Source organism: Monomorium pharaonis, chromosome 5 (assembly GCF_013373865.1).
Source record: "Monomorium pharaonis isolate MP-MQ-018 chromosome 5, ASM1337386v2, whole genome shotgun sequence".
In the NCBI taxonomy this organism is placed as follows: domain Eukaryota; kingdom Metazoa; phylum Arthropoda; class Insecta; order Hymenoptera; family Formicidae; genus Monomorium; species Monomorium pharaonis.
In genome coordinates, this window is record NC_050471.1 from 2,754,042 (window position 1) to 2,778,079 (window position 24,038).

General features: G+C 47.9%; 2 protein-coding genes across 5 annotated transcripts in view; one reads left to right on the plus strand and one right to left on the minus strand.

The window, feature by feature from the left end:
• Positions 1 to 24,038, plus strand: part of LOC105837622 (storkhead-box protein 2) — an 82,480-nt gene that overhangs the window by 15,501 nt on the left and 42,941 nt on the right. The gene's annotated exons all lie outside the window — the stretch shown is intronic.
• Positions 1 to 24,038, minus strand: part of LOC105830344 — an 85,165-nt gene that overhangs the window by 15,318 nt on the left and 45,809 nt on the right. Inside the window, exon 1 of one of the 2 annotated variants that reach the window (XR_004963528.1) lies at positions 2,466 to 13,566. The gene's annotated coding sequence lies outside the window, so the exon portion shown is untranslated. Of the gene's footprint in view, positions 1 to 2,465; positions 13,567 to 17,974; positions 18,047 to 24,038 lie in introns of those variants that run through there. The other variant, XM_036287767.1, reaches the window with a different exon arrangement.

Here is a 24,038-nt window from a genome sequence, read left to right on the forward strand (position 1 = left end):
GGCACATGTGACGTAAGAGAGACGCAGAGATACGCGCAAACTTCGATCGAGGAATTAAAGGGCAGCGCGTCGCGCAATCTTCCTTTCTTTCTCGTTCTTTTTTTTTTTTCGTATTTCAAAGGCACAGAGCACTCGCGACACACGTTTCACAGAGATAACGATTTCCGGCGATATAGCCGTAAATTTGTCAAAGACCGTCGTTCCGCGCGGCGCGCGAATTACCATAACACTGCGGCCGTTGTGCGTCGCATTCGCGTGGATATTTACGAGTCGTTTTGCGACGGATACCGACGGCTTTACGGCGCATCTCCTTATTAAACGTGCACCTTGTACGTCTCCCCTTCAACGTCCGGCTGATGGTCGACGCGTAATGCCTCTCTCGCGGATGGGCAACAATCCGCGCCGCGGTTGGGCAGATTAAATCGCGCGCGCGCGCGCGGGTGCGTGAGGAAGCTCATCGAAATGAACGGACGGCGAATTTCCGTGTAACGAAGTTATAAATCGTCTCTCGCTTGACTTTCTACGAGCCGCGGTTAAAATTGCCACAAATCACGCGCCGAAATCTTACAAGTGGTTTCGCAGAGATTTACGAATCGTCGTATTGTTTTCACGATCGCCAACGGTGTGTACCGTGACCCTCGTGAATTGTTCGTAAAGGTTCGCCGAATAAATTTGCGTGGGGAAGAGAATTCTACGGGGTTCTAGATTCTTTCCGTGATTGCGAAGAAAAAAAAAATTGTTCTCAAGTGTATACAACCATTGTCAAAGAGTTTAATCGTCTTAAATTCCCGCAAAACATTGTATTTTTATTTCAACATTACAAGTTATCTACAGGAAATAATATGATTATTGTGATAATAATAAATATTAAACAATTCTTGATTTGAAGATATTGTTTTCCAATTCAATGAAAATTATTATTAAATAATAAAAGTATATTTCTATAAAAATATATATACATATTCTTGCATGAGACAATAATTGTTGCATCGATACTTTTTTTCTCTGTGAATCTCTTAATCTTAAAATTATGAAATATAAAGATTATTGAAATTTAAGAATTCTACAAACACAAAATTGAGAAAGGACGTTTTTAAATTTAGATACTTTTATAATTAACAAGGCTCTGATTTGAAGGAAGGGACGAGAAGGGAGATTCCTCCGGAAATCCCGAGATTTCGAAAAGGAATCGTGGAGTTTCTCTTCCGCGGTCACACAATCGATTATTTGTTTAATAAACCGCGCTATTATATATCGCACGATAAAATATGATACATCTCCCGCGGGAACTTAATGTCACGAAAGCCGCGAACAATAGGAGGTTGCGTTCGCGCGGCGCGGCGTTTAGAAAGTAATTTCGCCGTGAGAACGTTTCCGTTTGCGTTGACCATTCGGAAATACGAAAGGCGTGCTTGTTATGACAGGCGACGAGTCACACGCTGGACACTCCGCGGGGTCGAGTGGCGCGTTAGCGTGAGCTACGGCAATCCAACGCACCCCCTCGAGCGGCACGCTCGACGCTACGAAGGAAGCTCCGAAGCTCGTTGGACGTCGCGCCTCGTTTCTCATTCTCGGCTCGGGACGTGCATCGCGGGTCGGAGAGCCCGCACGGCTAAGTCCCAGTTTCAAAATCCGGTTTCACGCGACGAAAAGTAAGAGTGAGAATAGAATGGGAACACACGACGTGCGTTACCCGCCACACGTACGCGCGAGAGATCTCCGCACTGCACGTAATTCACTTTGACTTCGCGACCGCCGTCGCCGTCGCGCCGCGCCGCGCCGTTGCGTTTACGTGCGAACATCGGCAGCGATAGATTTCTGAGAGAGGAGAGCTCTCTCGAATTTCCAGCTTTCTCCGGGTACGGGCAAAACAAAGCAGCCAATCTCTCGCTCGTTTCGTCGGAGCTGAATCATTACCAAACCGTTTTGGAGTAGTTTCGTTGTAATTTGGAAAGCAATTACGCTCGCCGAATCGCCCGCCACCGGAGCCGCAGGAAAGATTTGGCGATCGTGCACTCGCGAGATAATAATTTCGAAACAATAAATAAATACATCGATTATCGTAATAAATATCGTAATGTTTCTTTAAAGAACTTGTTAAGCTTAAACAGTATACAGCATAACTTGCTTACATGAAGAATTTTGCAATTTTATTAAGAAAAATATATTCTCGTTATTCTCAATAATAATTTTCATTGACTGGAGAAGAAAAAGTATTGAATGGGAGAAAAAAAAAACAAATCTTCAAAAGGAAATAAAATCTTTTAATATTCTTATTATCAAAAAATCACATGTGCGCTCTTTGAAAATGACTATTAATAAAATATTTTACTGAAACTTGAGATTATCAAACTCCTTACAGATCTCACACATTTATTTTTATATATGACAGAATGGTTGCTGAACCGATACTGATTTTTTCTGTAAAATAAAAATATTCGAGTTTCATGTAATTTTGGACGTACCTCGATATTGAACTCTCGGTGCAGCCAATCTCCTTTTAGACCTGGTTTTCCCAGAAGGGATCCACGTGGGGAACGCACTATTGATTTAGGGAAGTGGCCATAATTATTTGTAGATCCCTCTCTAGAAACATAAACCGTGCTGCCGTGGGCGTGTAATTTCGACACAGGCCTGGCGGAGGTCGGCCTGTCCAAACTGTCGAATAAAAAAGACACAAGTGGCACGATGCACGTCTTAGCGCGTCCACTTAGCATATACGATTCGTCTGAAAATAGTATTTTTGTTTGATTTTATTCCGGGACAGTCCCGCCGCCGCTCGGCGATGTTTACACTTTCATAACACTTCATTAACACTTCACTCCTTCACGGCTGGCTGCATCGAATTTCCCGCGAGCAACGTGGTTGCATTTCGATAGAGTGTTACGGTTTCGATCTAACTAGAGAAGTAGAAGAAATATAAAGAGAGCAAGTTAGTTTGCGGAACGTTTTTTTGCGGAGAGGCGCGGTATAGCTCGGAATCATCGCGTTTTTAGGGCCGTTGCATAGTTTGCGCCATTAGAGCGGCTGGCGTCGATTTATGGCCAACTCGTCGTCCTCCCAACGTCTAATGTCGCGACCCGCGCATAATTTAGCGCGGCTTTATCTAGCGTTATTAATCGCGCAGGCAACTTAGCGCTCCCCCTTTGTGCCTTCCGCCCCGAAATCTAAAGTCGAATTCGTTTCGCGTGATGCTCGCTCGATGCGAGCGCGCAAGCGGGACCGTTCGTCTCGAGTCTTCTTCCGATCGAACCCCCCCCCCCCTCTGCCCCGAGGCTTAATTACGAGCGGTAATAAGGCCCCTTTGGGAGCAAGTGAATATTGGCGCCAAATACGTGATGGGCGATACGCGTACGAAGGCCCCTTACTGGGCCAGTAGGCCACATAAGCCGCCGCTCTCCAATCGTTGCCTCTCGGCGATCAGCTCGACTCAACTCTTGGCTTCTTCTCACCTGTCGGCGGTAGCGTCGCTATGACAATGTACCGAAGAAACCGCCAACTACAATGGCTCGGAATTTCTTTTATCGGGATTCATTTATTGCAGGCAGACGCGCGCTCGCCAGATTCAGGACGTTCCCCCGTTAATTGCAATTATTCGCGCCGGCAAATCGACACGTCGCGGATAACGTTTCTTCGGATTTGCAAGGAACATTTTTTAAAACTCTTTATCGAGAATACAAAAATTTCGCTCGCTTATAAAAAGTCAGATGCGTTCACAGAAGCGTGAGATAGAGAGCGATCCTTAACGATCCCTTTTCCCGTGCGTGCGGGAGCAGGCAAAATAATTCCCGCCGATCGCCGCAGCGCGAGAGACGCAGGATATCCTTGAAGCCTCCTAACGGTCCTTGCCGAGACCTCCGCCGTGTCCGCACCGAGACTCCTCGATAGTGTTTTCTCCGCCGCATACGGTATATACGCGCGCGTATTATGTATCACGTGTCGCCGCGTATACATATATGTATTATATATACAAGCTGCATATCCCGATTGCATCCTACAGCTATACGAAATATCGGGCTATGCGTGTCGCGCCTCGTTTGTTGTGTTGCGTTCCCGGGTATCTATGTCGGATCCGTTACGACAGACTGAATTTCGTGCCACCGACGACGGATAAATCGCAGCGGTCGACCTGGAATAATGATATCCCTTCTCATTCGCTCCGATTATCATACGTATCCGAAAATGGATGTATCAGAGTTTTTTTTTAAAGCCCTGCGGGCTTTTCGGATATTCTTTTTAAAGTTTCGAATAATCTCTGACCTCTTGGATCGTCACGTCCTCGAACAGCTGATTTTGTTCTTAAATCGTAAAATCATGTTAAAAATCTCGATCGTTCGAGTTATTAGGCCGCGGCAGAGCGTACGGGGACAATTAAATTTGTACATCCTCGCGATCTTGAGTTTCTCGCCGCCTCGTTTCGTTATTGCCATATGTTTTGCATATGTAAACGAATCGCGAGCGGGCATTTGCATATGCACGTATTGCTACCGGCGATCATGCATATCGCGCCGTTACCTCCATCCCGGTTCCCACACGTCCGCTATCACTGCTATCGTCTTAGTAGATTCCGCTAGTGTTCGCATGTAGAAAAGAGGTTCCGCAACAATAGCAACAACAACGGAAATTAATTCCACTTACGAGGCTAGCGCCTTGCAAAGCAAATGTCGGATTAAAGTTTCTTAAAGTTCAACAGAAATGTGTCATCTCTCTCTCTCTCTCTCTCTCTCTCTCTCTCTCTCTCTCTCTCTCTTCATCAACATTCGGGAGAGGAAAAGAAAAATATATTTGTCATTCAAGACGGAATATCTAAAGTTTGCCCTCGGAGTTTCTCAAGACCGCGAGATTTACGTTCGAACGTAACGTGCCTAGTCGCAACGGAGATTTATATGGCGTATATTTATAAACACGACGGCGCGCGGCGTTCTGGTTCCCACGTGGCGCACTGTCATCGTCGTCTTCTTGAATTTCGATACGAGTCGTAAGCCGTAGAAGATCCTATACCCTCCCCCGCAGCTTAGCGGGTGAGAGGACAACGATCTCTTTGTTGAGCATGAAAAAGGTTGAGCGATACCGTAAGCGCGGGGTCATAAGTCGCGTCAGTCTACCAGCCAGGTCTTACTTTTGATAGCGTATATACACGAACCGCCGCCGTCCCAAGATCTGGGACACGATTCACTTAATTGCACCGCGACGCGCCGCTCGATCGAGCGATCTGATCGTGCGCGACGATCGCGAAATCGAAATGTCATAAATTCGCCCGGTCCGCGCGTATCGTATACCGTGTATACGTACATACATACACGTAGCCGCCACGCGTGGGTTACGGCGTTCCTCCTTTTCTCAAATATAACGGAATAACGGCCCATTATATTAATTAGCTATTATTAGTACGTTAATCATACACGTCGATTACCACGTCACGTCGGCACTAATAGCGTGTTATTATTTTCAATTTATTATCACAAGTACGTTTCCCGTTGGCGAGGACCCGCGAGCTTTCCGGGAACAGGGCTTAAACTCGTTTATTTAACCGTGGTTATTATTCGCGGTCGTTGATAAGAGATGCACCGAGAGGACAGTCGTAATTTCCCACACGGGCCGCTTCTTCTCTATCCCGTTAGCTGTGAATCACCAACCGTGCGTGCGCACGGTTTGTCGCGCTTTACGGCCAATTACTTAAATCACTAACGACGCCCCGAACTAACGAAACACTTTTACGAGGAAACCGCTTGCGCGTGCAGTCGGTTATTGCGTCATTTAAAGGATAACGAGACGCGAGAATACGCGTGTGCGCCGTGAGCGCTTACTGTCGCCAACAGAGCCGCGGCCGCCGTACGCCGGGTCTGCCCGCTTCGGCGGACGGTTGAGACTGTGAGTTACTGCGATAGCAGTTATTACATGGAAAATAACGAATAGCTTTTTTTTGCTTCGCCGAGACGAGACGTTCGTCTCGTAGACGATATGGATCGTTAAGCGCGGGGATTCTCTACGAAAATAATTGCGGGGTCTGCGTCAGCGCGACGCGGAGTAACGGTGACCCCGTCTCTCTCTCTCTCTCTCGGGGACCTCGGAAGATTAAAGACCGGAGAAGTAACGTCGATACGATATATCCGTTTAATGTTAATTCAAATAGCAATTAACGTTTACGTATTCCTCTAACGCGACGCGATACACGGTACGACACGACACGCGACTCAACGCGTTTGACACAATTTTATTTTTAGATTCATAGGAAGCCTTTTAGCCTAGATACAACCGCCAGACAGATGCATATCTATCGGATACACGACGACCGGCGGAGATCGCGTTTCCTGTACCGTAAACGTTGCGCTGGCCACGACAGGTTTGCGCGCACGGCCGCGCGACGTGGGCATTCGTCTTCGAGACCGGATCCCGTCTCCGAAACGCAAGACATCGCGTCCACGACTGGTCCGGAATGAAGTCCTATCGGGGAGGGGGGGGGGGGGCGGAGGGGATCTTGCATCGTGGTCATATGCAAATGACGTTTCATAACTCTTATACCCGCATGCGCCGTTTTCCAAGACGACGGGGCCCCGGGTTTATCGATCTTCATCTCGTAATTTTCCGGATATCCATCTGGCGAACATATCCCACGCCGCGGGACGATTCGAACCGCGATGACGGGCGAGTTACGTGCCACTTGCGCACAATGAAGGAATTATCAACACCGGTCTCTCCAGCGTGCCGCGAATCCGATCGATTGTCGCGGTGAATCGGTAACGAGAAATCCGGCTACGAGTAATCATTATTGCTGCGACTAATTGGACCGATGTACCGTCATCTCGACGGTACGGCGACGGACCAGAGAGGATCCAGTTGAATAAATCCATCCGCGGAGCTGTCCGTTCGCTCGCCCGAGATGAAGTTCTCTCCTCGTGCCCCATCGTGATCTCATGATCGTCCTATGATCGTGGCGGCGTAGATGATGCCGTGGAAAATCGATTAAACGCCAAATTGATGCTTCACAGTGTACCACGAAGACTGAATCCGGAGGAGGATCTTCGCCTCGGGAAATGTTACTTGCAGCGAGCCTCGTCGGATTCGTGGAACGAGGCTTCCACGATTTCATAATTTAAGAATGAATAATAAGATAATGTAAAATTAGTAACGGGAAAGATTTGTATCGTGTGTTCAGCGAGACACCTGTTAATCAACAAGGGGCGCAAGTTAATTCCTTAAACGGCCGACAAATGGACGATTTACGCTATGACACTTAAGTCGGGCAGGTGAAATTTTGCTTTTCACGTGATGGCCGCGTTCGGGAGAAATTGGGCGAACAAGGTTCTCCTCGATCAATGGCGGCTTTCCTTTCCGTAAATGAGATAATTTTTCTTCACCGCCAAAAACGGATGGGCTCTTCGTCTCTCCCCCCACCCCCTCCTTGACAATTGCAGCCAAGCCGATTTTAGAGGGACACCCCAGTCCTCTTTAGCGAACGCCACTTCCATGAAATTGCTGCCTATCCAAGGGAGCACAAAAGTCTAAGAATCCTTAGAACCCCTCGCCTGAAAAGAGTTGGACCGTCTCGGGGAAGATCTCTATGTGTGTTACTGGTGTCTCTCTCTCCAATTTTTATACCGTCGGCGTTCATTCCAATGGACCTCGAATCTATTCTCGACCGAATTCCCTCGAACACCAAACGCCCCTTCTAACGCAGTTATTGTACTCAGGTAGGCGTTTCGCTCGGCAGTGATTTCGGTTCTTGCCAGGGTAAGTAGCCGGCGGATATCCGTGACTACTTAAGGGACTCGATCCGTACACGGTGGTGGACCGTCGGCCGATATGCGGTTTCGAGGCGGAGAGAATCCTAGTCGCGAGAGACAGAAAGAGAGAGAGAGAGTCGATCTTAGGCTACGTCAGGTTGGGTTAGCGCAGGGCGCGACCACCGGCTCTCATGCCACCCAAGTCTCTCCGCGGTCTCGGGTCGCCCTGTGTAGAACCTGAATCTCGAGGGTTCTCAACCGGCTCTCTCTCCTTACGGACGAGACGAGACGAGTTCGCACGGGAGACGTCTATAATGTACCTCCGCTCATTCTTGACCGTCGATCGTACGCGCAAAAAATTGCGGAATGTCCGTCTCGTGTTTACGCCACGCATGCGAAGCGTTTATAATAAGAGCGGACAAGTCTATCATTTGTAAGATTCACTTTCGGTATAAAGTCGGCCTTTAGTGGAAGAAGTTGCAAGTTACGAAATTGATCTACTTTCCTTCTCTCTCTAAACGTATCAACACACGCACACACGTACGTCTTTATAACAAAAATTTTGTTTTATGTAATTGCAGATTAGTCGCTCATGTTATAAAATTGCCGTTGAGAAAGTGTTGGATGAAGAAGGCTCTGCTAGATTTCGCAAACTCTGCCATCTTATTCTTGGCATGAAATATCTTCCCTCGTATACATTTTTGCTCGGCGAGGCATCGTCATTCAAATTCGCCGAAATCCTTTTACGGACAGTTAACACACTTTGCGTAATGCGTTACGCCACGTGCCCATTTTTGGCCAACCTTCACCAATCGTCATTAATTAACATTCCCCGTTGCACTTTTTCCAAGCAAATCTGTCAGGAATGGATATAAAAATCGCCGACACGTCCAATTTCCATATAAAGTAGGCATCCGCGTAAATGTGCCCGACTATTATTAGAAGTTCCTACAAGCTTAATAATCTCTGCGGAATATCTAGCGGTTCTCTAGGAAAAACACAAAGTGGAATACTGCCGTTTTGCTACACGATGACTTGCTTACAAAATTGCAATTTCTCAAACGTTCCCAAATCAAGAAAACAATATTACCATCCATTTCGATAATTTTTATTACGATCAATCGACATACAATTTGATAAATCCTTCGTGTCCAGTCTGAAACTTTTAAAGTGCGGTATCTCGTGGATTTAAGTTAAAGTTTCGTGCGAGATTCGTTCAGGCCGTTACGAAGAGCGGGGCGTGGCGAAGAAGAAGAGAGATGCGACCGGTGCAGTCAGCCGAGATGGTGAGAATGGACCGGGCCGGCGTGTGAGAGTTGAGATCGATCCGCTATTCATAAGTCGTGGGTTGGGATTTCGGTGGCGAGATGAGCGAGGAAGCGAAAGAAAGAGCGTCGATGCAACCGCGACGGGCGATGTAGAAGAGCTTTTCCTGCTGCTGCTGCTGCTGGTTCAATTTGTTGTTTGGATTCCCTCTCCCGAACTGCTGTCAAGGCCAGAACTGGCCAACCGTGGCCTCGAAGGTCGCCGCCGCCGCCGCCGCCGTCGCTGGTGAGAGGCGCTTAGAGAGGGATCTAATCGCGGGAGAAGAGTGCGTTCATAATGGGTGAAACTTCCAGTTCCCGCGATAGCTACGGCGGTACCGTCCAGCAGGATTCTCGTCCATCAACTCCCCTGCTAATCGACCGGTTATATTGCCGGTCTCTCACTTGCGGGGGGGGGGAAAAAAAAGTCTGAATATATTTCTGATTAATTGGACGGTGCTGTGCATACGCCTACGAGGTAGTGTCTTGAATAAATTAAGTTCCCGCGCGCGGAATTTAACAGATAAATAGAGAAAATGTGTATACATACTTTTTTGCATCTTTTATATTTTATAATATATACCGTATTTTCAACGGTGTGTATGTATACACTATTTTTATCTTTTATAGCTTTCTCCCATAACACTACTTAAAATTTCCTAGATTAGTTTCGTAGTAGAGTACGTTGTGCGTATGTGTGTGTGTGTGTGTGTGTGTGTGCGCATCGACGATCGTCTAATGTCGGAACGATCAAGGTTTTTAGCGCGACTTTCACGCTCCTAGCCCTGAACTAGAGAACATTTAGGAATAATTTGTAACGAATTGTGAGAATTCTCTCGGGGTCGCCGACAAAACGATCGCTGCGTATACCGCGTGACTGAACAGATTAGTCGTGGAGAGACGTGACGGACGTACATGGCATTATGACGGTTCAAGACTTTCTTGGACAGTCCTCCTTTTACGTCCTCGTGGAAGCTGGGCCGCGGCTCGTCGCGGGGCCAAGTGTCGCCTGCGAGAGACTCTCGATCTAAATTCACAGAAACGGAAGAAACTCCCGGCCCCAACGAGAACTTCCTCTTTTCCCCTTTCCCCGGACGACGTTGCGTCGGGGACTAGAAAGTATACCGATGGAAAGAGGGATCCTTATGTACGCGCCGCGACGCCACGGTGAACAACAATGACGCCGCGGGTGTCGTCCGCGACCAATGTCGGCCAACGGATGACTTTGACGTTCGACGGTGACTGGCGCCTTGGCTCCGAAGCTTTCCTTTTACCTTCAACGGATTTTCTAAACACCGGGAAATCGCTCTGGTGCGTCAAAATGCACCTGCACGCTCAACTCTTCGTCCATCAGCTGTTGCCCGGGGTCCGTTAGGCCTACATCTGTCTTTCTATCTTTGAAATCTTTTTTTTTACGTAATAACGTTAAAGGATGATCGTTTGTAATTTTATTGATTAATAACAGCAGTTTATTAAAATGATCGGCGAACGATCGCGGCGGTTGTCGTCCTGTCATGTAAAAATTATAATTAATGGTTTACATCGTTATTATGCAATATTATGTATCATTGACTTTTATTATCTCTTTTTATTTGGTTGTAATCTATTATTAATATAAATGGATTTAACAACCATTGATTTCAGCGGACAAAGTATTGTTCCATAATTATAGAAAAATTAAACCACGTAGCGATATTAAAAAATAATGAATTAAATATTTTATACGTATATGGAGATTATTCACGGGTATTCGTACGAGCTATCGTTACTCTCTCGTCGATCCTCCTCTCTCTCTCTCTCTCTTACTTGATCATCTTGGCTTCTTACACAGTTAGAAACACACGCGGTGCACTTTCGCGCGGCTCTGTTCTGCCGGTGAGCGAGGCGAGCTGAAAACATCAAATTTGCGCGATACGAAAGCGTCTTGCGCGCGGGTCTGTGAAACCACCGTGCGTTACTTTTACTTATAAATTTACATCGCCGTCACGGAGGCTCCTGCAAATAATAATCTCGCGAGATAGAGATACACGAAAACGGGGGCGTTCCGCGCACGAATGGCCGGACGTCGAGCGCTAAACGTACGAGGTGTACATTAAATATCGAACGGAGGAAAGCAACGCGCGTGTTCCTGTCGGTGAAGAGTATATATATAGATCTTATCTCGCGCGCATATCCGATGACGATACACGCAAAAGATAAGGCACCTAATCACCGTTTCACCGTAGGAAGTTGTGCGTATCAAAGCGCTGTCTTCGAATTAGGCGGCCGACTTTCGTTTCCAGGGAATAAGAGGCGTGCAAAATCGACACTCGGTGGTTGTCGAGGCGTGATGTAATTATTATCATCGTGCGGCGGTGCAAAAAACTGTGCAAAAAGGTTGCTGATTAGTGAGAATTTCGAGGCGATCGATTTCCCATCGATTAAACATAAGGGAGAGTTGCTGAATGCGTAGCGGTTGCCTAAATCGTGCCACTTCAATATTTTATAGTTTTACTTAATATAAACGATATTTAGTATATTTTTAATTATTTTCACTCATAAATTCAATTTTCAAAAAATATACGATTTAGGAGGCACGACTTAGGCAACCGGTTCCCTAAATCGTACCTTTTGTAGCATGTTACAAAAAGCTTGTAATACACACACACACACACACACATTAATTTATTATTAATAAAAGATTTAATATGGAATAATTTGCATCCCAAATAGTACTAAATGCGAAATATAATTTTAAGTACGCATATGGCAACTCTTTTCTACTTCTACTTTGTAATTCGAGCTTCACTTAAATATTGTTTTGCAATAAAATTCACATCGTCACATTAGTATGTAATAATTCTTATCGTCTGTGCAAAATACCTCTTTCCTCCGTTCAATAAAATATATTTCAATTAAAATCGTCTTCCTCGACAAGAGAAAATAAATTCACAGGCTATCGAGGTTCTGTGATACCGTTGAGAGATTGGGTATTGGCGAATCGTTTCGATCGCGTACGCCGGCGTGAAATTTTTCACCGGGAATGAGCCCATGGACCGCCGCCGTCCCCCGGAGTCACGGCACGAAAGTCATGAATTACCCCGGCATAACGCCGGAGATCAAGCGGACCGACCCCTTCCGCGCGAGGAAACGGCCGGCCAGGCCGCTCTCGCTATCGCTCTCGGGGAACGGTATCAATCGCGCGCAGAATCGATCATTCACGTACAGCTGCGGCGGCGGCACGTACGGCAGGTCAAACGTGCCCGATCGATCGTGCGATCGATCGTAGACGACGACGTGGACGTAGGGCGGCGCGTAGGACGACCGCGCACTTCGCGCGCGTTTCGTTATCGCGCCTGCCTCGGCCTCGCTCTTGCGTACCGCCGCGCGGCCTGTAATCAACGCGCGGCGCAACGGCGTCGTGATTTAAATCGAGATCCAAATCGAATTATCGTTGAAAGAGGAGGAACCCGATACCGCGTCGGCGTGAGTTATACCATCCGGCGGAATTCGATCGGGCAGGGTGGTCCGTGGCGCGATTAAATTCTTTCGAGCTCTATCGCCCCCCTTTTCGTGCACCGTTCGCGTAATGCGACAGCTGAGAGAGACGAGATCGTCGCCAGACTGAAAATTGCGTAATATCGTTAAATGGCGACGACTATCTCATTCTGGTCTTATCCGTGAACACAGTCTCGTACGATGTCTCGTACACACGTATAGCGTTTCGTTATTGCTTAACGAGAAGTGTGTATTTTTTTTAAATTATTTTCGCACTCTATCAAAATTCTGACGCAAAGGTAATTCAAAGATGTTTCAAGTTACTGCATGTAGCCATCGACACGCACTGAATGCGGCCGTTATGAAATTTTACCGCGGACGAAATGACACTCGACTAATTTAAGACACATTAAGGACAATCGCTAATAGACAGAGTGAATGTTTTATTAGGTCAGCCGCAGGATTTCCCGCCACGCAATTTCCGGTCGCGTTTAATCGAAAAATGGCTCCCGCGAGCAAAGCGCTTTCGCACGTGATGCTGCCGTGGACTCGTAATAACGGTAACGAGAGACTCCGAGACCGTTCTCCTCCTTGAGATATTAGTTCGACGCCACGAGTCGAGCTGAGAAAAGGCTCTTCTTTTCGGTCTACGAACAAATCATCAGAATGGCGGCAAAAAGAGTCCGGCCTCTCTCTCTCTCTCTTTCTCTTTGCTGATCGATTCTCGATCCTGAATAGAGCCGACCATTCAATTATGTACAGCCGCCGTTTAACACGTTCGTTCAAAGAAACGGTAACGAGCTCTTCCAGTTGGCTTTCTTGCCATGCCGCAAGCGCCGCTTTCAGTGCGGCGCTACGATGATTTTTCTGCGTCGTTGCCCGACTTTTTATCGCAATACCGCGTCTTTGTAGTCAGCGTAGAGAGTTGCGTAGGATAACATGCCACTTTCAGGATCTACTGTCATTTTACATTAGTATCGGAAACGCCCTCGGAAGGAGAATATATTTCTCTTTTACAAGAGAGAGAGAGAGAGAGAGAGAGAGAGAGAGAGAGAGAGAGAGAGAGAGAGAGAGAGAGAGAATATTGAAGTACTTACTTAATTAAGAAAATTATTATTGTGCGCGTGAAAATATATCTTATTTGTACACCTATTTTTCTTATTACGTTAAAAAGAGAAAAGGAATTTTATTGCAAGCTATAGCTTGCTAATTGTCGGATTGGCGAGTTGTCGATGTCCATTTGCTCGGTACTCCATTAATTTAATTAATAATCTACGATGAACGAAAAAAGATGCGGCTTTGAATGGGCCATTATCCTGCCACCGCTTGTGCAATCGCTCGCACGCATCGACGACTATTCGAACACCCCATACAACACGGCGGAGGCGGATCCAGAGTTGGCGGAACAGGGTGAGAGAGAGAGAGAGAAAGAGAGAGAAAGAGGAAACCGCCTTGGCTAAAGTCGAGAAAAATTTCTAGGAAAGACAAGTTCCTCTTTGAAGATAGCTGCCGCCTTCTTCTGTGCGCGAGCGTGTGTACTGTGTACGTCTACACGGATAGTTAGATGGGTGGAAGAGGAAGAGGAGGACCGCGTCTCGCCTTTGGGCATCGATCTCGCGAGAGAAGAGGAACCCCGCGCGCGGTACCCTCTTCCCTCTCTTTTATCTCTCCTCCCTCGTATCCTCGCGAGCATTATCCTACGATCGGCCACACCCGAACCCTCCAGCGAAAATCCGTCGCTGGAATCGCACGCGTATATACGTTCTGTACATCTTCCTCCGGAATTCCCTTTCGGACTGGCGTTGCTGCTCGCCGGCGACGCCGAGGCTCTCCCCGGCTCTCCGGTTGGTATAGAGATGAGCGGCGAGATTGTCGGCGCGCTGGTAACCGCGGATTCTATGAGAGTGCTATTGTTCGGAATCATCGCGAGGCGAGAGACCCGCCGACTGTGATACCACACTTTGAGTCGGCGCGATTCGTTACCACATAAATAACAAACCTGTTACATCGAAATATTTACAAGTGGGAATTCGCATTTGCTGTATTGCGTGGCGGGGTTGATTTTATCTCTCTCTCTCTCTCCCTCTCTTTGAATGGGAGACGAAAAGACGCGTTTTAACGCGTTAGAACGGAATTATATAAAATGCAGGATCCGACGTAATTGAAAGAGAATTATTTCCCGGCGTGAAACGTAATTTCCGGCAAAGTGCGTACAAGCATCGCGCGTGTAAATCGCGCGAGTGGAAACCTTTAACTGTCGGCTCGGGCGAACGCCTCGAGGAAACGTCAGTTCCACTCGGACGACCATAGTCGCTTTTAAGTTATATAGGAGCGGAGTCTTCTTAGCGCCTACAGCTGTCTTCGGCAGCGAGGGAGGGTTAAACGTCGTCGTACTTATCAACCGTTAAAATATTTTCATTGATATATCGGTCCCTGGAGAATATGGGACGGGATATCTCGTAAATCTCTCAATTCAATAACGCTTACATACGCGCAAAGTCGTTTGCAATTTAACGCCTGCTTTCTACCATTTAATCTGCAAAAATCATCTACAAGGTGATCTAGAGCATAACTTTACGTATACATTCAATACATATTTTATACGTACGATTATGTTTTAATTAAATTTACTCTCCCCCGTCATATAAAGCAATATAAATTATTACGATTTTTCCGGTGGGAACAACTTAATTGTTGCCCGCTCGCATCCGGCCGGCCGATCGCGATCATCGACAAATGCGCGTGCGATTGCGAGGCGTGTACGGTCGTTCTTCATTCGTTGATTCGCGCGTCAAACGGAAACGTCTCTTCCCTGTTAGTCCGTCTTACTCAGGCCTCTCTCACACGACATATTATCCTATGATCGACCACACCCGAAGCCTAGAGCGGTGTAATATCCATGCGCGCGTATCCTCCTTCGGAATCCCCCGTCTCTCAAGCCGGTTGCATCGTCTCTTCCCGGTCCCTCACTACTTCCGGGAACATCTGCATTTTTCCCCCCTCCCGGCCGTAAGTGCATCGTCTATACGCGCGCGTGCACGGACGCGGACTTTTGCCGTGGATTTTACGATCGTTCTCCTCGCGGCACGATTTACGATCGTCTCTTACGACGGCGTAGTCCCTTCCTTCCACGATATAGCTAGTCAGGCAATAATTACGAGTGCACGTTAAATTAAATAATCCTTCGAAAGTAGCGCCAATTCGATTTATCGCCGTCGAATCGCTTAGGCCGTCATTATCGCCGATAAATTAATCGCCCAGTCGTTTACGGGGAAATAATCGTTCGCCGATTATATTCCCACTATTTCCCACGTAAAGTAGCTAATCGCTGTCATCGCCGTCTTTGATAAATCGCCACGCGCTTTTAATGATTCATAATGCGCGATTCCAGAAGCGCCTTTAACCGCGAACGAGATGCGATGACGGATCGAGCCACGTCCGGATCCGACAATTTTTCTTTTCTCATGAGCACGGCCGAGATATGTTGGAAGTCATCCTGACGAGCACTTTCGGCAAAAGACTATCCAGATTACGAGGAGAGAAAAGGGGATTATTCTTTTTCATGCACGAGCGAAACTCTATTTGATCTTTCGCGTCGCTCGTCCATCGCTCGGCGACTTTCGTCCATCGCGAGTTGCGCGACTGCGAGCCGTAACGAGCCAGATTAGCTGATTCGAATCGTAGAAATCCGACGTGGGATTCGCATCGGGATTCGCTGGTAATCCTGATAAGCACGGCGATGAGCAGTCGCCCTTAAAGACAGGGTCCCCTAGACTTTCCATCCCTCCTGGCTCTTTTCGCGTCGTTCTCCCAGGGGTTTCCTCCCTCTCGTCTTTCCGAACAAGACGCTTCGCGAGATTTATAGAGGCCCCGAGGCTGTTGGCGAAGCGACTTTATAGGTAAAGTCGTGAAGCGGACGACATCGAGGGGGCGACCCGGATTTTGCATTTATTCAGAGCAGAAATGGTAAGAGAGAGGTATCGCCTGCCCAGATAAACGAGAAATGAACTTTTTCGCCAGTGTAACGTTTGAGCGATGATATATTTGTAAATTGCGTGCTCGTGAAGCATATAGAAGTATCCCTCGTTGGCTCTCCTAATCCATTTAATGAGCGATCTCCGCGAGGTAAGAACATGCCTCGTTTCTGCGTGCTCACGATGACGTTACGCTAGACTAACGGCCGTGTAACTGGCCGTTACGTCACGCGAACGGATCGGAGTATCGAATCACGGAGACAATGTCACGATCGTGACGATATTTAGCCGGCGGTACGGTAAAAATGGCGCGAGGACGACTCGCGGTTGGACGATCGAGTTACGATCGGCGTTTCGGTCGCGGTCCGTAATTAGCTCTTAAAAAACGAGGCTCCCGATGACGGTTCTTACGTTCTTACACGGAGGAAACGAGAGGTTCTGGATGGCCAAGAAAGAGAGAGAGGGGGAAAGACAGGAAGCGGAGAGAAGAGAAAAGGAAGAGTGATTTTAACCGAGAAACTCGCGTGTTCCGCGTTGATTTTACGTCGCCGGATTGCGTCGCGCTTCGAGAGTGAAGAGAATTTAACGGAACGTGGGAAATTAATGGAATGGAACTCTTGTTTTTCGCCGCGGTGACCCGCGCGATACAATGCGAGCTGGTGCGCGCGCGATTAATCACGCTCGTTTATCGTTGATTGACGACGACGGACGCGGCGCGGCGACGACGTATAACGGCGGCGACGGCGTGCGCGACGCGCGCGGTTGATCGATCGGCGCTCGATTGTACAAATAGCGCTTAATTTTCCGCACACGGGGGTACGCGCCGCTGCGAAATTTATCGCCGGGCATTTAGCATTCGCGCCCTCCTCGCGCGCGCGCGCGCGAGAGACTTATCGCGCCTGTAAGATCGAGCGCGTTCCGCCGCGCGGCCGACGATAAAACACGATAATCACAGGCGTACACAATTACACGTCGCGGAATTGCGCGCCGCTAATTAATTAATATATCGCGCGTGGCTTTACGACGGCATTGCCTGTACCTGCACCTCGTCGGGAATGGCGCACTCGTTCGTTACGATAAAATTGAAAGCTACAATCTGGTGCACCTGAACCTGATACCGGGAGCGTCCGCCGATCGGCTCGTGAGAGATACTCGCGCCGATTAGACGCGCGATATCTAATAAAGTAATTTATTAACGCCGGTTAAACGGGTTTCGCGCGCGGGTGGACAAAACCCCGTAAATGTGCAGCACGATAAATACCCGCGTTTAAACGGGCAAGGAAGAAAATCGCGCTGGCGCGATACAAAATGACCTCGCGTCGGATACGTTTCCGAGATTAATACGTTCGAGATTAAAGCCCGACCAGCCTTCTCGGATATCGAGGATTTACTCGCTCAATTAAGTCTCTTCATTTAATTCGCATCAAACTGGAGCGACAAGTGCGAAAATGTGTGCTAGGAGAAGAGAGATGAAAAAAAAAGGAGCTCGACTCACCGAGATCGACGTTATCACCTGGTGCCTGTAGTTACCAGCGTCGAACAGCGTCACGGATCCGCTCCAGAAAATCTGCAAGCGGAGAGAATGAACGTTTTGATAAATCGGAACGTACGTGGCACGTTACGTTTCTTTTTTTTTTTTTTCGAGAGGGAACACACGGCCTCTCCATCGGCAACAGAAATCGAATGAGCTCGGGGCGCCCGCGATCCCGCGGGAGTATATGCATTTTCAATAAGCACGGCGGACTTGCTCCGATAAATCCCGCGTCGGAGAACAATTCGCGATAAATCATTTTCTAACGGCAGCAACAGTGTTTGCGCTATAACGGTAATTGGTCCAGTCGCCCGCGCCGCCCGTGTCTCGAGGTATCTGAGAGCGCGGCGAGAGATATTAATGATCGCGCGCCGGCTCGGCGCGTACAACAAAGACGCGCGTTGCTCGTTTTGCAAACACGCCTTCGTCGAACGACGGGATCGATTTCCTTCTTACGACTTTCCTTTCCAAAAACGACCACGTCGCGCGCGCGTGTTCTCCATTCGGGGAGGAAACGTCCTCAAAATCCCGATTTTTCGGACGAGAATCAGGGACGCTCCTCTTCCGAGAATGTTACGTCTCGAAACGCGCGCCTCGCTGAAAAAATTAACGCTCCCTGATGATAAACGAAACTCGTCGAGGTTGAAAGTAAGATAAAAACCTTAAAATATCAAACGATAAATCGGTAATTTTATCCTTCACGCATCGTCGAAACGCTAAGTTGTTTACTAGCTTTCGGACTTTCGGTATGTCCGGATGACCGCTATTTTCTATATGCATATACGTTTAATATACATAAATATATCTGCACACATACAGAGATTTGCGGCCGTGGTTAAATTGTTTTCCTCCTACGATCGCTGCACTTTCCTCTCCTCGAGCGACCGCGGAAAAATAAACTTTCGAGACTCGATCTGTCGCTGCCCGATCGGCCTGACGGGCAAATAACGAGAATAATGGCCGCGTGTACGCATGTGTATGCGTATACCTCGATATCGCGACGCTTCTCCGTGTCGGTGAGCGTGCCCGCGTGAGTGGGCACCACGCTCGTGCAACCTCGAGGTCGGTGGAAAGTGAAAACGAGTGACTTCTGTATGGATTGTCATACCAGCGCCGTATCGCGCATACGTTAACGCTAAAAGGGGCTGTTTATTATACAACGTCGATCTTTATCGGATCCCTCGACTAGCGCGCACCAGTGACGTAGGATTTCCTCTTAGCGAGGCCAGCGATCGACTTCCCTCTCGTAACGAAACGTGAGCCTGCAACCGAGTTACCTGATTTACTGTCTCTCGAGAGATCTGTGTTTCGTCTCCTCTTACTCCCACCTTCGATCTCTTTGGCTTAATATTTATTTATTTAAATCTCGGCTTCGTTAAACGTATACTTTCGAAATCGAGCTTATTTATAATTAATATAATAACGAATGTAATACATATATCTTTTTACTCCGAGAGTTCTCCGACGACACGTATATACCGCGTGACAATACGTGTGCGTGCGACGTACGAATGGCTGATAATGATCCACGTGCCGACAATTAACTAGACACCGCCGGGTCGTCATTAGTTTCCCTTATAAGTATAGGAAGAGAAGCGCTGGGAAACGATAACGCGCCGTAATTACGCGTACGTGTGCGCCTCCGCCGTTAATAACACACGCGCGCCCGAGCGTCCTTGCCAACGATCTTTGCGACTCCTTTTCAAAGATCTCCCGCATTGATTTACCTCCATAAAAGTCGTCGTTCTCACAAAAAAAAACCGTCGCACTTTCTTCGCCGCTGAATATCTCTTATTAAACGCAGCGTGTCGCTTCGCCGGCGAATACGATTTGACGCGTATTAACCGTTCCTATTTGGCGCTCGTTCGTCTTACGGACACGTCTCGGACTTCCGGTAGTTCGCGCGAGGTGACTTTACGCCTTCGGACGTCGAGCGAGCTATCGGAAGTACGTGTAACCTGCCGCTTCCTCCCGGCAGGATCCCGTGGAAAGTTCCCGCGACAGGATACTTTCGGACAAATTATTACGCCTCAAATTATATACGGCTTCATTCCGACTCTCGCTTTCTCCTATGTTTAAATTAATTAACAGACTCTCCCGTTTCGACACGTACATATACGCGCAGCTGTGAATCAAATTAACTATCGGGGCATTATCAAACATAATATGTTGTTATGTTTAGCAATTAATTTTTGAGGCCCGTAATCGGCTTTCATATATATCTGTAAGTAAAATCCTCCGGGTCGTTTGGCACGCCCGTGCACTGCTTTTTTTTCGGCAACGCATCGACGCGCCTAATTTCGCGCTTGATGTAATACAATGTGCGTGATCCGGACGTATTAGAACGACAGGAGAGCACGAAACTCGTTAAGTGTACGTTATCCGTCCTAGGGGCACCACCGTTCGCGTGAAAGTCTCCGCGGATCGATGTTTCGCAATTACGGTATCGGTATATTTAACGAATTAAACTGTCTTATCTATTACAACGGAGCGTTAACTACTGTTCCGAATTACGCTGCGACACGAATCGCACGTATTGCCGCGTCGCTTGCTTACACGCGCGTAAAATTGCGTGTGCAAACACGCGAATCCTTGTGGTTACGCGCGTGAATCACATATATTTTGTATCGCGCTTGAAGGAACAGAACGCTTTAACGCCACGGAGACCGCAGCACATTGCACGGCCGCTTTTCAAAGCAATTATACCCGAAAGGAGAAGGCGCTCTCCGTTACGGTATCGAGAAAAGTGCGTTCTCCCAAGTACCTTCCGTAAGTGGAACATCACGCACGCCGGGCTCGAAAGTCCGGTAACTTTTATTTTCATAGCGCATTTTCCGTGGCGATGCGCTCGCACGAATCGACGGCGAGTCCTATTAACGGATCATTATCGCGACTCCGCCGGCGAAGGAGGATATTTCTGTAACCGCCGGAAAATTGCGCCACCTCCTCCCCGCCAAGGACTCGCGAGCCGGCCGTCCTTTACGTCCGGTGTAATTTATCCTGCCAGGTTGAACCGCCTTCGTCGCGGGCCGGTGGTCACACTCGAGCGCGGTTGACATCCTTTGCTCGAGCGGCCGTACAGTATCCTTGCCACCTCTCGCTCGCGTTTCACGATTCCTCGTTTTGCTCGTTAGCACGTTACGAAACCTGATTTTCCGCGGTGATACTTGCCACCGCGTGAAGGATCGCACGCGAGGACCTCGGCACGGTGGAGCCGATACCGCGCGAGGATCGAACGAACGTTATTTATCAACCAGCAACGCCGCTCGGAAGTGCTCTTATTATGCCGCGAATAATTTATTACTCGGAGCTGGAAGTTCGCCAAATGCATCGCCATTACTGGAAATAGAAGGTCTCAAAACTATCGCGTTTCGCTCCCAGGACCATAAATTGTGCTACAATATCTTCCGTAGAATCGAACCCGGAAGCTGATAAAACTGCGCTAGTAATTACTCGATTTACCGTATCACTATAGTAATCTTTGCAATAAAAATATGTTAATTAAGTTTTATTAATTAAACATCAAATCATTAACGTACTATTCGTGGAAATTTGTTTATCCTCGTATTTCCTGAAGATGTAACGTCGGAGCACGTGGTAATGTTTCAAAACTTTCTAGTAGCGCACACGTGCCGGCGATCTGGGATAATAACCGGCGATTTCGGCGACACGGATATCAAGAAATCGCTCTCCCACGTGCTCCTTGTCCCGCGGAGTGCGTGCCTCCCCCGGGAGAACGATTTTCGCGAGACGCGCGCGGTAGCCCGCGTGCTGTCGCGTGGAGAATCAGCCTTGACTTCATCACGCACGGCGGCCGATATCGATGCCAATCGGAACCGGACAGCCTTTCTCCCTGTCGTCGTCGTCGTCGTCGTCGTCGTCGCATTATTTCAATAATGCTCACGTACGGTGCATTATCCGCTCGCAATTGACATCCTTTAAGCCAACGTCCACGCGACCGTCACCCACGTGTACCCGGCGCTTTACCGTTGCTTGTCATCACCAGAGAGAGAGAGAAACATCTCGGGAGAGATACCCTCGATGACCCTCTCCCCCTCCCCTCCCCTTGTCGATACCTCCGAAGCACACGTGAGAGAGTTTACGCTCTGGCGCAAAACGCGAAGAACGAAGACCGGCGCGGGAATTACGCTCGCTCGCCTGGGTATCCCCCGTGATTTTTCACGATGCGCGCATTCCCTCGCTTTTTCCACGACGTCCCGGAGGTGGAGGCGTGAGAACCGGGTTTCCGGGATACGTCGCTGAGTACCTCTCGGAATAGACTATCAACGCTTGACCTCCTCGGCGAAGGTATCGCGCGTATAATATGTGCCACGGGGAATCTAGACGTCTGTTTCCCTCTCTGTTTTCACCGCGGTTTCATTTGCGAAGATTACATTAACGCAACGTACGCGCCTGACCAACTGGAATACTTGCATTGAAATTGTCGTAATTTCATTGTTGATTTATAATGTTATTTGTTTTATAATTTGATAGCTTTCACAGTCACTCGAAATGGCGTTTCAATATTACATTGAAATCGTCGTTATCATTGCCACAAGGAAAGCACTAAAAATAAATATATTGAACCATAATTAATTAACAAAAAATTGTATTAAGCGTTTAAACTGACTTGCTAGTATGTTAAAACTCTTCGCAACGATATTACCATGCTTCAGAGTCGCGCGTAAAATTACTTTCTGATCTGTATCTAACTAAATTTTCAGACTCCGTGCAGTAATATGATTCTTTCTGTGTATCAACGTTCTTATTTATTTCGTTTACCGTATGCCTTCTATCGCGATCGGGTTATTGAGTCGAGTTTCAAAACGGACACACGCGATCGAACGTGCGTACCGAACGGCTGCTCGGTATGCAATAATCCAGCGCATATAATGCTAATGCGACAGGTCTCCCGATAGAACTCCCTGCGCTGCGTAACGCTAATTAAGCTCGGAGAGTCCGCGGAGGATACAATTATGTGATTCTTAAATGGAAACCTGGCGTGTGTGGTAATTTCGCGTCTCGAGTTTCTTGATACATCCTATTACGTCGAGCTATGTCGGTCGCGCGAAGCGAGAGTCACGCAACTTTTTTTTTCTCTCCGAATCACCGAAAGGCACTTGATGAATCTCCCACTTTTTCGCTAGATAATTCCCTCCCGTTATTTCCAAGATAATTCACTCCCGTTTTCACTCGCAATAATTGCCCCCGTACTTGGAAAATATTAATATTGATAACCTTCTCTTCAGTTCAGTTATCGTAATTAAAAAGAAACTCCTATAGACGTTAATGGTGGTCCCTGCATGGTTTACCATAACGACAGGCCGGTCGGAACTTTCTATTTATTTATGTTCTCATCGACAGACTGACGTAAGAATTCATCATACTTTGGGGAGCTGCCAGCGAGTAGTCGATGTAGTCATTGATAACCCGCTCGTTTTCTCGTTTAAGATCTCAATGGCCGTCACCAGCGAGATCAACGGCGGCGTGGACGTAGATTTGTCTTTATTTGGACTTCCATTAGGCCGAGACGTTGTTTGATCGTTCCCGTTACACGTTTTACGAGAATGGTCCGCGTCGAGAAGTACTTTCTAGACACTCGACGAGTCCGGGGGCCTGGGTCCGGCGGCTGGTCTTCACCGTCGTCGCCGCCGCCGCCGCCGCCGAGAAGGTCGACGATACATCAAAGAATCGCAGAACGAGCGCGCATACAGTGTCACGCGAAGAATGAATTTGCTTATCGGATATGAAAGTTTGTTTTCTTAACAACCCCCTGCGGCCTAGCGTGTATTCTCCTCGAGAAGCGGCGTGGTATCGTATAGAGAGAACGGGAAGGAATGTAAAAAAAATTTCGGCGAGAGAGAAAGAGACGGAGACCGCGACGAGATTTATCGACGAGATTTTGCGCTTCGACAAACCGTCGGACAAGTCGTCCAGTAGAAAATTAATGACGCGGCTATTTCGGTGGGCGCGGGATAATAGAGCAAACTCGTTTCGTTGTATTGTTGCGTATGCAGAAAGGCGGTTG